General features: G+C 36.7%; 1 protein-coding gene across 7 annotated transcripts in view; it reads left to right on the forward strand.

Moving 5' to 3' along the window:
* The window catches only part of FHIT (fragile histidine triad diadenosine triphosphatase), a 1619043-nt gene that overhangs the window by 133522 nt on the left and 1473093 nt on the right, over nt 1–12428 (forward strand). The window lies entirely within an intron of this gene.

The raw sequence follows: 12428 nt of genomic DNA on the forward strand, positions 1-12428 counted from the left end.
TGGTTTCATACACGTCCCCAGCCCTTCTCCCTCAATTACACTCATGTTCAGCTTCATTCAGTGTACTTATATTACACTAGAATCAGGTAGTATTGTGGTATTCATTTCTGAATTTTTACCACCAGTCCTGTTGCACAGTCTGTATTCCTTCAGCACCAAATGGCCAATCTCTACCCTATTTCTATCTCCTGATAACCTGTGTTCTTAACTTCAACTGTCAAAGTTCACTCTTTAATATTAGTCCTATTAGTGAGAACATGCAGTATTTGTCCTTTTGCTTCTGGCTAATTTTGCTCAGGATAATGTCCTCAAGTTTCATCCACGTTGTTACATGCTTCATAACTTTATTCTGTCTTAGAGATGCATAATATTCCATTGTATGTATGGATCGTAACTTGTTTAACCACATGCCCATTGATGGACATTTGGGCTGTTTCCATCTCTTAGCAATCATAAATAATGCTGCTATAAACACTGGTGTGTAAATGTCCATTTGTGTCCTTGCCTTCAGTTCCTCTGAATATATACTATTGGGGTATTTTTGAGAATGGAAGTGTTGTCTGACTTATTTGGTAATTCCATATGCTTCTAGCATGGAGCCTAGAATATAGTTATTAACAAACACGTATTTGCTGGAATTTCCAGAGACACATACTTTCTCTTTTATACAGTGATGTTTCATTTGAATATTTTGCTATATGCATGTTTTACCATGCAATCAGAAAAAAAGTGAAGCTATAAAAAATTCTGAATAATTAAATAGAGAAGTGAATGATTAAGAATTCAAGACTTTTAAGACAATTCAGAAGGAAAACAATCATTTACTGAACATCTAAAGCACTGGTTTTCCAAGAAGTGTAAGATTTTTCATACTTGTTACCCTAATTACTCTTGCAGCATCTTGATGAAATGGAGGGACCTAGAGATTCCAACGTTCAAGACTTTCACTTCCTAGAATCATGCAGTGTCTCCTAGCTTTGAAGACCTTACTTTTGGGTTTGTTTTTTTTTGCTCAGGTATCCTCAAACAAACTTAAGACAGCAAAGAGGTTATTAACCAAATTGATCTCTGTGGCGTGATACAGTGAATATAACATTACTCTTAGGTTTAGAGAGGAGCTAATTCACTAGAGGAATCTGGTTTATTTGTACCTGAGCTCACACACTCTCCAAAGTTCTCTTACATCTATAATCCTTCACCCCCATGCTGTCCTGTCTCCAAGCAGCTGCTCATTGTACTTTTAAGTTGCACAGGGCCAGAACAAAAAATCTTCCTGGAAAAGAACATGCATGTGTTTAGCTGCCACAAGTCACCTTCTAATTTTCTTGTTGCTGACAATTACAGTGAATTATATCGGTAACCTCTTATACAAAAACCACATGGTTTGAATGTTTACCTCTATGCCCGTGTCCTAGATGTCCTTTTTAGAACTACTACTTTTTATAATATATATAAATAGTAATATATATAATATAATTTATAATACACTACAGTATTATAGATGGACATGCAGAGCATTTCTAGAAAATACAAAGGAGGCAGATACTTTCCAAGATCAGTACTTTGATTTCAGGATATATCATCTTTCTGAGTTAAAGGATATTGTTTATTCTCAATTATTGAGGACTATGGGGCCATGAGGTAGTTGCAAATCAGCTTGTGGGGCACAACATATACAGTTCAGAAGTGCCTCACTTGACCTCCTTGCATTTGCACCTGTAATTTATGTGGGTCATAGTTATGGAGCCTGGCATTTTTCCTAAGACTGTATTTCAGGTAGGAAATATGTATAGGGTCCGTATTTAATGAATGTCGGTAAACCTTTTGAAGGACTTTCAAATTGAGTGTTGAAGAGAAAGAAAAACAGTTAGTAGATAACCTTGAATCTCCCAGAAAACCATTGACAATTAAAATAAAATAACTTGTTTCTCACAGTATGAGTGTTTTCCTTTTGAGAGCCTGCAGGAGTTTATTCTTTTCAATCTTGAAACGTCAGGATAAAATCCCAGTAGTTTAGGGTTTGAAATCAGCAAACTAAAAAGGTCTCAAATAATGGCTGCTGTTGTTTGGGATAATAATTTCTTTGGCATTCAAAGAGAGCACTCAACTAGGACAGGTCCATATATCACCCAGGTGAATAAGAAAACATCATGAGGCACGTGTAGCTCATGGAGCAATGAGAAATGCATTTCATCTCTGGAGTAGACATCACCTATATGTTATTGTAGATTAGGCAAAAAATTGGGGAAGAATGCTTACATTTATTGAATCCCTACCCTCAGCCTTCAGTTGTGCTATATAATGTGATTTAATCCTCCTGATAAGTTTAAGAGACATTTATTTTTATTTTCATTATAATTGAGTGTTGGGGATGTTAAGTAATGTGGCTGGTCATACAGTAAGTAATTAGTGTAACCAGAATTAGAACCTATGATTATTTCACTTAAAAGTAGGTTTTCCATTTATTCCCTGGCCTAACCCTGTCTTCTGTGAAAACTTGTATTTAGCAAATAGATCCTGTACAGTCTTTACTTTTTAGCTGAAATATATTCCTTTTTCTTTTCTCTCTTTTGTCCATTTTGGTGACCACCCCTTAATGTCCTTGCATTAAATAATTTTGTTTACTTTAATTTTTTTCTGCAGATATTAAAAGTTAATCATATGAATCTTTATGAATCCTTATGCCTGGTATGCCCTCTTGTATGTAGTAAGTGTTCAATAAATACTTGAATAAGTGAATTTAAAATACTATATATGCTTATACAACTTTTATGTTCTGTTTTTTACCCTTTTTATTTTAATACTTTCTTGTTAAGAAATTCTCTTCTACTATCAACCAAAAAAAGGCACTTAGAATGTTTCTATGTATACAGCGAAGTGGGAGGTATAAAGAGGTATTCTTAAGAAAGCTTAACATTTAATTGTGAGAGTTAAAACTGTCAGGTTGGCTCCATTTTCTACTCATATTTTTAGGTAATCAATCCTTTGTCTCATGTGATTATTGCAAGTATATTTCTTTTCCTGGCATGCCATTTGTCTGTTAACTTTGCTTTATTTTCTTTGTTATTTAAGAGTTTGAGAAACTTATCTTGTCTATACTGTCGTGATGGTTAGGCTCATGTGTCAGCTTGGCCAGGTAATGGTGCCCAGTTGTTTCATCAAGCAAGCCCTGGTCTGTTACTGTGAGGATGGTCCATGTACTTAAATCATCAGTCAGTTGATTTGTATCTATGGCTGATTACATCTGCAGTCAACTGGAAAGATTGCCTTAAGCAATGAGAGAAGTTGCATCCAATCAATTGAAAGCTTAAAAGGAAAAGTAGTGACTTCAACAGTCAGAAGAGAAAATTTTCATCTCTACTTCAGCCAGCTAGCTTCTCCTGGGGGAATTTGTTGAAACCTTTGTCACAGTTCCTGGCTTGTAGCCTGCCCTGTGGAATTTGAACTTGTGCATATCCACAGTTGCTTGAGACAATTTTATAGAATCTCATATTTACAAATAACTCTTCTTGGTTCTGTTTCCCTAGAGGACCTTGATTAGTACACAAATCTTTTTTATGTAAACTATTCTTTCTTGGAGTTTCATTAAGTTGTACCTGAACAGAGTTTAATGACAGAACAAAATGTGCATGACCACGACAGTGTCTAGGCTTATACCCGGCATCTGACCGTTCCTTACCACCTACTGCTACCTCTTGGGGTCAAACTACCAGTTCCTCTTACTTGGATTATTACAGCAGGCTCCTAACCGGCCTTCCTGCTTCTACTGGTGCCCCCTTCAGTGTATTTCCAACCAGTAGCCAAGTGATTCTGTTAGAACGTGAGTTAGATCAAGTCACTCCTCTGCTTACAACCTCCTCATTTCATCTGATTAAAAAAACATAGTCATGAGAGTGGCTAGAAGTTTCTAAGTCATTTGTCCCCAACCTTGTGGTTTTCTCACCTAACCTCCTCCTACTTTCTCCTTGGTCACTCCACTCCAGCCTCTCTGCTGTTTTGGTGTGCTTCGCCCTCAGGTTCCTTTGTTCCGATAGGCCTTATCCCAAGAACTTCAATGGGTTGCCCCTTCACCTCCTTCAAATCTCTACTCAAAGACTCCTCTGAGGTCTACCCTATTTTATTTGCAGCCCCCCTGGCTGCCTACCGTGGGACTCCCTTACTTTGTTTTTCTCTACTGTTAAAATATATTAGTTTCTTTTGTTTTATTGCATACCTCCGCCAGTTAGAAAATAAGATTCAGAAGGCATGAAGGTAAGTTATTGTTTTTGTTTTCTGTTTCATTCACTCCTCAAAGGGCCTAGAATGGTGTCTGGCCATAGGAGATGATTGATAAATATTTGACTGAAGAATGAGTTAAAATATAGGTATGAGACTCATATATGCCATAGATACCATGTCCAACTCTTTGAGTATCATGAACTTTAGTGATCCACTCAGTCAGTATGTACCGATGGAGTCTTTTTACTATATGCCAGGTGCCAGCTATACCCTGAAGATACAATGGTGAGCTGAAACAAACATCTGTTTTGCCCTCCTAGACCTTACTGTATATTAGAGACTGACATTCAGCATAAATAAATATATGGTTACATAGAGCTATGTGCATAGCACTGTATCTCAGAGAGTGAGAGTCTCTGACTTTCTCTGGGATTGGAAGTAGGGAAGGCTTCCCTGACTGAGCAACGCTTGTGTAGCCCTGCTTAGTGAACTTAGCTATGAGCAGGTGATGAAGGTAGAACTGCCAGGTATTAATCCCACAGGTTCAAGGAAACTTTGGCATATTTTTCTCAAGCCACTGTCATTTGCAGACTTAAGCAGCATCAGAACCACCTAATGGGCTTGTTAAAACACAGGTTTCTGTATGTCATCCCAAGAATTTCTGTTTCAGTAGGTCAAGAGTAGGTGCTCAGCATTTGCATTTCCAACAAGTTCTTAGTTAATGCTGATGCTACTGCTACTGCTGCTGGTCCTGGGACCATACTTTGAGAGACACTTGATTATAGGATGGGCCCCACTCAGAATGGGAGGCTTATTTTCCAGCAAGAGTCTGGAAAGATTTGTGATTTTTAGATAAAGATCCACCTGGAAGGAACTTTATAGATATTTATTGTTGCCTAAAACCAAAGCACAAGCATAGAAGGGACTGGAGATTATGTCCCCCCACCCTCTCCCCTCCAGATATATCCACAGATTTAAAAACTTGATGTAATCAACACCATTGTTTTCCTTATTGAAGCAGTATATATTTGGCATGGGAGTCAGACATAACTGGGTTCAAATTTTAGTTCTGTCATTTATGTGTTATAGAACAGCCAAAGAATGGCTGGGGTGAACTGGGAGTAGGGGAGCAGCAGTTCTGCCCTCAAGCTTTTCCTGCAGAAGTGACGTCTTTTCAACAATTTTAAAAGGTGCTGAAATGGTGGTTGTTAAGACTGTGCTTAGAAACTGGAAGCTGCAATTAAAAGCAAGTGGAAGGTGCCTTCAACCGCACAAATCCACTTCCTGGCTCTGCCCCACTGAAGAAAGTCTTGGCTAAGCATCTGGATCATTTACATTATGCTCTGGATAGTAACTCTCAATCCAGTTACTTTATTTGTAAAATGGGATTAATAGTACGTACTTCACAGTGTTGTGAGGACTGGAGAAGATTATAAATGTTGAAGGCTTACTATATTGCTTGATACTCCATAAATATTACATATTGCTACTGCTGTTTACAAAATTTCCTTCAAGGATTACCCCACTCTTCCACTATGCCCATTCTCTTTCCCCCATCCCTAAGAAACTTCCGATTGCTCCAAGTCCTCCCTCTTCACACATGACTCTGTTCTAAAATGGGACATTTGACTTCACAGTTTTAAACAGTTCAAACTCCATCCTTTCCTTGTTCACATATTGAAGAAAAGATAGTGTTTGCTAGGCAGAATTTTATAAAACTTTTGGAAAGCAGTACCCAGTTTTAAACCACCTCATTAGAGCTGACTGCTTTGATTTTCAGTGTTTTTGGTTTTTTTCTTCCTGGGTACCTTTTAACTGATCAGACATTTGCCTATCATCCATCAGATTATTCAGAGACTCTTAATGAAGAACAATTATATAAAATATATATATATCATATATATGAAAAACTGATATAAAAACAAATAAAACTCCTTTTTCTTGATCCTTCTACTTAGTTTTTGACTGAAATAAATTTGGTCTACTGTATCATAGGTTTTTTTTCTCTTTTTTTGTGAAAAAGGACATATATACAAAGAAGAAACAAATTTCAAAACATACTACAGCAACTATTTATAGAACAATTTCAGAGCTTGGCATAGGTTATAGTTCCACAGTTTTAGTTTTTTACTTCTGGCTGCTCCAAGACACTGAAGACTAAAAGAAATATCTATATAATGATTCAGGAGACATACTCATTTGTTAAATCCTATCTTCTGTTTTATAACTCCACATTCTCCTTTGATCTTTTTTAAAAATTATTTTTATTGATAAATATTATGTGTTCACATACCAGGTAATCATCCAAAGTGTACCATCAATGGTTCACAATATCATCATATCGCTATGCATTTATCATCACAATCGATTTTTTTTGCTTTTTTTGTGAAAAATAGCATATTATACAATAAAAGCAATAAATTTCAAAGCATATTGTAACAATTAGTTGTAGAACAGATTTTAGAGTTTGGCATGGGCCAAAATTCTGCAACTTTAGGTCATTATCCCTAGCTGTTACAAGATACTGGAAACTAAAAAAAAATCAATATAATGATTCAGTAGTCATTCTCATTTGTTAAACCCTACCATCTCTGTATAATTCCACCATCGATTTTGATCTTTCTTCCACTCTTTAGGGGTATTTGGACTATGCCCATTTTAACTTTTTCATCTTGGAAGGGGCTGTCGATAATATGGGATAAGGGGATGGAACTAGTTGATGTTCTGGAGAAGCCGGCCCCTCTGCATTTCAGGACTTATCTGGTCCGGAGATCCACTTGGAGATTTAGTTTTTAGTTTTTAGTACTTACCCGAGTACATGGAACCTTTGTAGAATCTTACATAATGTCTTAGGTATTCTTTAGGATTGATAGGAATGGTTTTGATTGGGGTTTGGAAAGTTATGATAGGTAGTCTCACTGAAGCATGAGTAAGAGTGACTTCCAGAGTAGCCTCTTGACTCTACCTGAATTCTCTCAGCCACTGATACCTTATTTGTTACACTTCTTTCCCCACTTTTTGTCAGGATGGCATTGTTGATTGCACAGTATCAAGGTCAGGCTTGTCCCTGGGACTCGTCTCCCATGCTGCCAGGGAGACTTTCACCCCTGGATGTCATGTCCCACATGTAGAGAGGTGTGCTGGTTTGAAAAGGTTTATGTACCTTAGGAAAGCCATGTTTTAATCCTAATCAACCTTGTGGAAGCAATGGTTTCATATAATCCCTATTCAGTACTGTATGTTGGAAACTTTAATTAGCTTATCTCCATGGAGATGTGACTCCATCAAGTGTGGGTATTAAATTGGTTTTACTGGAATCCTTTAAGAGAAGAAGAAGGAAAAGCTAGAGAAACAACACAGAAAGCCATAAGCTTCTGAGAGAGCAGAGAATGCAGAACCACGAAGCACAGAATCCACCAGCCAGCAACATTTTTCTGAGAGAGCAGAAAAAGATGCCACAATGGCACAGGACTATGAAGCAGAGAGTCCACCAGCCACTGGCTTTTGGAGATGAAGAAGGAAAACATCTCCCAGGGAGCATCATCAAACAAGAAGCCAGAAGAAAAAGCTAGCAGACTTTGCCATGTGCCCTTTCCAGCCAAGAGAGAAACCCTGAACGTCATCAGCCTTCTTGACCCTAGGTATCAATCCCTGGATGCCTTGGATTGGACATTTCTATAAACTTGTTTTGATTGCGACATTTTCTTGGCCTTAGTACTGTGAGCTAGCAACTTACTAAATTTTCCTTTTTAAAAGCTCTTCTGTTTCTGGTATATTGCATTCTGGCAGCTATCAAACGGACAGGAGGGTAATGGTTTCACTTGCATAGTTGGGCTTAAAGAGAGAGAGAGGCCACATCTGAACAACAAAAGAGTTCCTCCAGAAGTAACTCCTAGGCATACCTATAACTAGGCTAAGTTTCTCCACTTATGTATGTAAGCTTCACAAGAGCAAGCCTCAACTTCAAGGGCTTTGCTTATTGAGTTAGGTGTTTTTAACGTTTGACCCAGTATTAGGGGTTTCCCTGGTGGTAAAGTTTAATAGTTCCATAATTTTTCTCCCATCCCTTAAGGAACTTTGCCAATACTTTTTAATTATGTGCTTAATATACTCCAGGATATATCCAGGCATTACGTTAAGCTGTATAGGATTAAAGGCTCTCATTCTTTTTCTGGGCTCCCTGTGTTTGGATTGTTTAAATGATCATCCAGATAGGTTGAGTAAGATTATGTGCTATAGAAAATTTAGGTTCTGGACAAAATAAATGTTTCCTCCTTTGGTCTGAAAGAGTAGATGAAGTTTGAAAATATAGACAGTGTCTTCCTTATGCTTGTATTCTGAATTGCCTCAGTCCCAACCTGATCAGCTTCATTATCATCTGTAAATACCAGTTTATATATATATATATATATATATATATATATAAAAGCCTCAAAATCCAAAAATAACAATGACCTCTCTGGACTAAATGTGACTGCTATAGGAGATTATAATCTGGACTCCTGTTTTCTTATAAGTATTTTCTAAATGAGACCGTACAGTATTTGGTGTTTTGTTTCTGGCTTATTTTGCCTCACTAAGTATCTCAGAGGTTCATTCATAATGTTGCGTGCCTCACAACTTTGTTCCTTCTTGTAGCAGCACAATATTCAATCATATGTATATGCCATTGTCAATCAATCTGCTTCTCAGTCAGTACTTCCTGCAGCCACTTGAATTCATTGGGCATCATGTATAACGTCCAAAGTCAACAGTCCATCAACAGTCTCAATTTTAGATAATTTCATTATTTCCAAGAGAAGAATAACCAAAAACACACCATCACTAAATAGAAAGTCTAGAACTCCCCTCAACTCTTGTCCCTCTTGCCATTATTTACCCCTGGTTTTGCTGGGGTGCTGTTGATGTTTTCCTGTTAAACATAGCCCATACATACAATAGCAGTTTCCCCCCTAAGCCCCGAACTTATACACTCTTTGTACAAGATTCATACCTTTACAGTAGTTCATGCAAGAACTTATTTATATTTATAGTGTTAATCAGTGGGACCCATAGGTTTATACAGCCCCTTACAGTAATGTTCACCTTCAATATGGTAATAATACCTATAGACCCTCTAGAGAACTGCCTTCACATCTTATCTATTCCATTACATTTAAGTTCAACTTCATTAGCTAACCATTTACCTATCTGTAGCTTTCGTGTATCACTAGGTCACCTATATTCTGTATTATAAGCTGCTGATTTTACGTTTACCATGGTCATAAAAGTGAAATCATTCAGTATCTGTCCTTTTGTGTCTGGCTTATTTCTCTCAGCCTTGTGTCCTCTAGGCTCATCCATGTTGTCATGTGCTTCAAGATGTTTCATTTTGCTGGTGCATAAGATTTCATCATATGTATATACCACATTTTGTTAATCCACTTGTTTGTTGATGGGCTCTTGAATTGTTTCCATCATTTGGTAATTGTGAATAATGCTGCTATGAACATCGGTATGCAAATGTTTGTTTGTGTCACTGCCTTCAGCTCTTCTGGGTATATACCAAGTAGTGGTATTGCCAGATCATGGGGCAACTCGATATTTAGTTTCCTAAGGAAATACCTACTGTCTTCCATAGCAGCTGTATCATTATACATTCCCGCCAGCAGTGCATAAATGTCCCAATTTCTCCACATCCTCTCCAACATTTGTAGTTTCCTGTTTGTTTAATAGCAGCCATTCTTATAGGTGTGAGATCATTGTAGTCTTGATCTGCATTTCCCTTATAGCTATTGAAAATGAGCATTTCTTCATGTGTTTTGTAGCCATCTGTATTTACTCTTCAGAAAAATGCCTATTTATATCTTTAGCCCATTTTAAAATTGATTTGTTTGTTCTTTTGTTGTTGAATTGTATGATTTCCTTATGTATGCAGGCTATCAAACCTTTATCTGATGTGTCATTTCCAAATATTTTCTCCTATTAAATTGACTGCCTCTTCACTTTTTTGACAGTCTTTTGAGGCTCAAAAGTATTTGACTTTGAGGAATTCCCATTTATCTTTTTCTTTTGTTTCGTGTGCTTTGGGTATAAAGTTTAGGAAGCTACCTCCTATTACTAGGTTTTAAAAATGTTTCCCTACATTTTCTTCTAGGAGCTTTATGATACTGGTTCTTATATTTAAGTGTTTGATCTACTTTGAGTTAATTTTTTAACTCAAAAAGTTAAAAAATTAACTTTTTGGGTGTAAGGTAAGGACCCTCTTTTATTCTTTGGTTATTGATATCCAGTTCTCCCTGGTCCATTTATTGAAGAGAATATTTTGTTCCAGTTACATGGATTTAGGGGCCATGACTAAGATCAGTTGACTGTGGATTTGGTGGTCTATTTCTGCACTCTTGATTTGATTCCATTGGCCAATACTTCTATATTAGTGCTAGTACAATGCTGTTTTGACCACTGTGGCTTTATAATAAGTTTTAAAATCAGGAAGTGTCAATCCTCCCACTTCGTTCTTCTTTTTTAGGTTGCTTTTAGATATTCAGAGTCTCTTTCCTTTGCCTAATGAATTTGATAATTAGCTTTTCTAAGTCTTCAGAGTAGGTTTTTGGAATTTTGATTGGGACTGCATTGAATCTGTAGATCTGTTTGAGTAGAATTGACATCTTAACTACATTTAATCTTCCTATCTACGAGCAGGGAATGAATATCTTTCCACCTATTTAGATCTTCTTTGGTTTCTTTTAGCAGTGTTATGTAGTTTTCTGTGTACAAGTCCTTTACATCTCTAGTTTAGTTCATTCACAGGTACTTGATTTTTTTTTTTTTTTTTTTTTTACATGGGCGGGCACCAGGAATCGAACCCGAGTCCTTGGGCATGGCAGGCAAGCACTCTTACCTGCTGAGCCACCATGGCCCGCCCGGTACTTGATTCTTTTAGTTGCAATTTTGAATGGAATTTGTTCCTTAATTGACTGCTCAGTTAGGTCATTGCTTGTATATAGAAACATTACTGATTTTTGCATATTAATTTTATATCCTGCCATCTTGCTTAATTGGTTTATTAGTTCAAGTAACTTTGTTGTAGATTTCTCAGGATTTTCCAAGTATAGTATCATGTCATCTGCAAATACTGGAAGTTTTACTTCTTCCTTTCAAATTTGGATGTCTTTTATATCTTTTTCCTGTCTGACTGCTCTCACTAGAACTTCTGGTACAATGTTGAATAATAGTGGTGACACAGGGCATCCTTATCTCATTCCTGATCTTAGGGAGAAAGCTTTCAGTTTTTCTCCATTGAGTATGATGCTGGCTATGGGTTTGTCATATATTTCCTTTATCATATTGAGAAAGTTACCTTTGATTCTTACCTTTTGAAGTGGTTTTATCATAAAAGGATGTTGAATTTTGTGGAATGCGTTTTCAGCATCAATTGAGATGATCAGGTGATTCTTCTCTTTTATTTGTTAATGTGCTGTATTACATTAATTGATTTTCTTGTATTGAACCACCCTTGCATTCCTGGTATAGACTCCATTTGATCGTGGTATATAATTCTTTTAATATGTTGTTGGATTCAATTTTCTAGCATTTTTGTTGAGAATTTTTGCATCTATGTTCATTTGGGAGATTGGACAGTAGCTTTCCTTTCTTATGGCATCTTTGCCCAGTTTTGGTATTAAAGTGATGTTAGCTTCATAAAATGAGTTAGGTGGTATTCCTTTTCCTTATTTTTTTTGAGAAGTTTGAGCAAGATTTGTGTTAGTTCTTTTGGAAATGTTTGATAAAATTCCCCTGTGAAGCCATCTGGCTCTGGGCTTTTCTTGGTAAGGAGATTTTTGATGACTGATTGAATCTCTTCACTTGTGATTGGTTTGTTGAGAGTTTCTATTTCTTCTTGAGTCAGTGTAGCTTGTTTTTGTGTTTCCAGGAACTTGTCCATTTCCTCTAAGTTGGCTTTTTTTTTTTTTATATATAGTTGATTTTTTTTCTTAAGGGTTTGTGGTAATGATCCTCCTCTCATTTCTGATTTTGTTTATTTGCATTCTCCTTCTTTTTTTCTTTGTCAGCCTTTCCAGTGGCCCTTCAATTTTACTGATTTTTTTCAAAGAACCAACCTTAGGTTTTACTGATTCTTCTATTGTTCTTTTGTTCTCCCATTCATTTAACTCTGCTTTAATCTTTGTTATTCTCTTCTTTTATTTTCTTTGGAGTTAGTTATTCTAAGT

This window comes from Tamandua tetradactyla, chromosome 15 (assembly GCF_023851605.1).
Source record: "Tamandua tetradactyla isolate mTamTet1 chromosome 15, mTamTet1.pri, whole genome shotgun sequence".
NCBI classification, from domain to species: domain Eukaryota; kingdom Metazoa; phylum Chordata; class Mammalia; order Pilosa; family Myrmecophagidae; genus Tamandua; species Tamandua tetradactyla.